Source organism: Schistocerca serialis, chromosome 3 (genome assembly GCF_023864345.2).
Source record: "Schistocerca serialis cubense isolate TAMUIC-IGC-003099 chromosome 3, iqSchSeri2.2, whole genome shotgun sequence".
Taxonomy (NCBI): domain Eukaryota; kingdom Metazoa; phylum Arthropoda; class Insecta; order Orthoptera; family Acrididae; genus Schistocerca; species Schistocerca serialis.
In genome coordinates this window covers 198340113-198344629 of record NC_064640.1, presented here as the reverse complement: position 1 = coordinate 198344629, position 4517 = coordinate 198340113, and the positions used below count along the sequence as shown (strand labels likewise).

Here is a 4517-nt window from a genome sequence, read left to right as displayed (position 1 = left end):
TCGGCGAATTAAGGGAGCTATAAAGTTTCATTTAGTTGTACATTTGTTCGCTTGAGGCGCTATTGACTAGGCGTCAGCGTCAGTTGATGCTAAGATGGCGACCGCTCAACAGAAAGCTTTTTGTGTTATTGAGTACGGCAGAAGTGAATCGACGACAGTTGTTCAGTGTGCATTTCGAACGAAGTATGGTGTTAAACCTCCTGATAGGTGGTGTATTAAACGTTGGTATGAACAGTTTACAGAGGATGGGTGTTTGTGCAAAGGGAAAAGTTCTGGACGGCCGAGAACGAGTGATGAAAATGTAGCACGCATCCAGCAAGCATTTGTTCGCAGCCCAGGAAAATCGACTCGCAGAGCTAGCAGAGAGCTGCAAATTCCACAATCAACTGTATGGAGAGTCCTACGAAAAAGGTTAGTTATGAAACCTTATCGTCTGAAATTGGTTCAAGCACTGTCTGCAGCTGATAAGATTAAAAGAATCGATTTCTGTGATTTTATCCTTGCTCAAATGGAAACAGATGAATCTTTAGTTTCAAAGATTGTGTTTAGTGATGAAGCAACTTTCCACACTAACGGGAAAGTCAACCGTCACAATGTCTGTATATGGGGCACTGAGAATCCGCGGGAAACAACTCAGTATGAACGTGACTCGCCTAAGGTGAACGTTTTCTGTGCCATTTCAGCCAATAAAGTTTTTGGTCCCTTTTTCTTTGAAGGTGCTACTGTAACTGGACTACAGTATCTGGAGATGTTAGAGAATTGGCTGGTCCCTCAGCTCGAACAAGAAACACAACAATTCATATTTCAGCAGGATGGAGCGCCACCACATTGGCACTTATCTGTCCATAACTACCTGAATGTCAACTACCCGAGGCGATGGATCGGCCGCCAGGCAGCCCGTGACAGAGCACTTCATTACTGGCCTCCAAGAAGCCCTGATCTTACCCCCTGCGATTTTTTCTTATGGGGGTATGTTAAGGATATGGTGTTTCGGCCACCTCTCCCAGCCACCATTGATGATTTGAAACGAGAAATAACAGCAGCTATCCAAACTGTTACGCCTGATATGCTACAGAGAGTGTGGAATGAGTTGGAGTATCGGGTTGATTTTGCTCGAGTGTCTGGAGGGGGCCATATTGAACATCTCTGAACTTGTTTTTGAGTGAAAAAAAACCTTTTTAAATACTCTTTGTAATGATGTATAACAGAAGGTTATATTATGTTTCTTTCATTAAATACACATTTTTAAAGTTGTGGTATTCTTTTTGAACCACCCTGTACTTAACTGAAGTCCAGCCCCAGCATCTCTTCACCACGCGGTCGGTTGGCAGCAGCATCTATGTTGGCACTGCAGTAGTTGCCGCTGCCAGCCGACCGCATGATGAAGAGATGCTGGGGCTGGACTTCAGTTAAGTATATATGACAGTAGTATCTGTTCACGAAAGAACAGTTACCGTTGAAGACCATGCAGCTTTGTTGAAATGAAATGATAATTAAATGGACACCCTAGCTGCAAACAGGCATTGATGTGCTTCATGAGTAATGAGTATGATGGCAAACATCTATTAGGTGCACAACGAATGTAGTGGTGTGGACATGTTGGGAATGTGGGGCTCACGGGGAGCGTGCAAGGGATAAGTCCTTGCTGGCGCACTATCCTCTGTGCCGTCGGTGGCTCAGATGGATAGAGCGTCTGCCATGTAAGCAGGAGATCCCGGGTTCGAGTCCCGGTTGAGGCACACATTTTCAACATGTCCCCAATGTAGTACATCAACGCCTGTTTGCAGCCAGGGTGTCCATTTAATTATCATTTCATTCAGTTAAGTAGTTTTAATTCAGCATGGTACCTTGGTACTATAGGTTTTAATTTTAATGTTGACTGTACCTTACTCTGGCATGTTATAGTAATTTTATGCTTCTGAAGAAGGCTAGATTAATTTAGCCAAAACCTGGTAAAGACCAGAAAATCTGTGCAACTGAGGTGAATTCTGCAAAATATTAGTCTATCACAGTTGCTGACGCTGCTGCAATATGCTAAAATTTCTTAGACTTCAATATTTCTTTAGTAATCCATTTGAAGTTGTAGAAAAACTGGTCTTCTCTCCACACCAGTACCTTTACAAACTTTGCTAGAATATTCCTGCATATACAAGCTGGTATGACCTCTATATTCTTGTGATGTTCCTCCTCAACTCTACCAAATACACTACCCAGTGGCATGAAACAATGTCCAAGAACAAGTTCAGAGAACATTCTAGTGCATTCTATAAAATGTACCAGCATACAGAGAATTGCACAAGTCTGAAAAAAAGCTCAAATTTCAGTCCTCTCTTCCAAATAATATACGAGAAGATGTTTCAGTACAGATACAATTTCATTTGTGCCTCTTCCAGCTTCTGTTCCACACGAATTATAATGAAAAAATGTTATCAGTACCTTGTTTTGGTTCATGTATCACCACAATCAGGTTATAGAACCATTCCTGCTGTGTGTAAAAGACTTCTCCAATAGAGAGTTTTGGCAGAGGGAGAGGGAGAGGGAGAGGGAGAGGGAGAGGGAGAGGGAGAGGGAGAGAGTGAGTGAGTGAGTGTAAGAGTGTAAGAAAAAAGGAAAATATAAAAAAATGCATCAAGTGAGTTTTGTGAAAATGGTTCTCAATTATAGTTTGAAAGGCTTTATATTAAAATTACTCTTGCTAGAGGGCGTTTTGATATGTTACTTCCATCTCAATTTCACGTCTGGGACACAAAAAATTATAAGCAAGTATATTTTTATTTTTGTTTTAATTTATAACTTAATTCACGAACAAAATAAATGTAGCATCACAACCCCCTCTGGGGAACCATCCTTCTGGAACCATGGATTCTTGCAACACACCATCATCCACTAGTTGAAGGAACTGCAGGCTGCAGACAGTAGACATCCCCATTTTCGATCGCAATCATAAATTGGACAAATCTTTGCAAGCCTTGAAAAGTCAAAGAGCTTAAAAGAAATTGAGAAATCCGAGGCGCAGGTGGTTCCTTCAGGCTTTGCAGCCCTGAATCCTCTTCTGCCTGATGCAGTACCTAAATTCCTGGACATTGTACGAATGCAGGTAATGGAAAGTAGAGTATCTGCAGCACAGTTCCCTACTCTGGCTTCTTCATCCTCCTACTCCCACTCCCCTTCTCCTATCATACTGGCAGGGCAACTGTACAGTGGAATTGTAATAGGTACTAGAGCCAGCTCCCTGAACTATGACAACTACTGTCATTATATCGTACAATCTGTGATACCCAGCAAGAAATAGCTTGCTACCCTAACTCAATTCCTAATTTGCATTCTGTAGGAATTGTGCCAACTCCAAGAGGGCATCTGGAGGCTTCTTCAAGTTTGTTCACACAAATGTCTACAGTGCATGGGTGCCCCTTCAATCATAGTTTGAGGTGGTGGTTGTCCAGATTCAACCAACCATTGATTTCACTATTTGCAATATTTACCTGCTGCTAGATGAAGAAATGTGGTACCCACAGGTGCTTAACCTGATAAAGAAATTCCCCTCATCCTTCCTCCTTGGGTTTTAATGTGCGTAACCCCCTGTGTGGGAGGCCCATACAATGTGCTGTTGTCTGTTCATTGGACAGTTGCTTGATAATTTTGGATTGTGTTATCTCAGTGATGGGTCCCTACCCATTTGAGTACAGTGCACGAATTATCATCAGCCGTTGATCTTACACTTTGCTTGCCCAAGTTAGTCTCCTCATTAGAGTGGTTCATACATGATGATCTCTGTGACAGTAACCAACTTCCCGGTGATTATGTTGCTCTCATTCCACCCCCATCGAAACCTACCAACCAGTCTGGTATTCCAGAGGGCAAACTGGCAGATTTATAATTTGAACCTCTCTTTTGCCGTCTCTCCATCTGAACCTATTGGCAATAATATAATCATTTCAATTACTGACACTGATGATGTAGCAATCCTATTCTCCAAAGGCTCTCTTCACTGAAGGCTGGACGTGTGGTAGGCAGGAAATTGCAGTGACAGTCCAAGACCACTGGCCAGCTCTTAAATGATCCAAATGACACTCATTGATGGTCAGTCTTATAATCTTCAAATGGCTGCAGGTAATGGTCCATTTTTCAAATTAAATGTTGCAAGAAAGAATGCTGGGAATGAAACGTCTCCTCCCAGGGAATGCAGACCCCCAACCTTCCAGATGTGTTCAAATTCTGTGGGTTACTTGGTCACAAAAGGCCAATAATTCTTCCAAGATTTGGGCTTTATTGTGGTATTTCAATTATCAATCTGTGCTTGTGGAACATTTTGTGATCAGTTTTGCAGTGACGTCATTGACCTCTCCCACCTTCTATGCATGTAAACAAAGGAGAGAGAATACCTTGCTGCTCTTTATTGTGCACTGTCCACAGCCACATGATAAACTACTTGTAAAAAGTGAACTGCTTTGTGCACCTCATTCATCACATGACGTGGCCTCAGGCCCTGAAGTGATGCAGTATCAAATGATCCAACA

General features: G+C 42.3%; 1 non-coding gene across 1 annotated transcript; it reads left to right on the top strand.

Moving 5' to 3' along the window:
• The first annotated feature begins 1664 nt into the window (after positions 1 to 1664).
• On the top strand, positions 1665 to 1739 carry Trnat-ugu (transfer RNA threonine (anticodon UGU)). The gene has a single exon. It is a non-coding gene; the product is annotated as a tRNA-Thr (tRNA).
• Positions 1740 to 4517: the final 2778 nt, after the last annotated feature.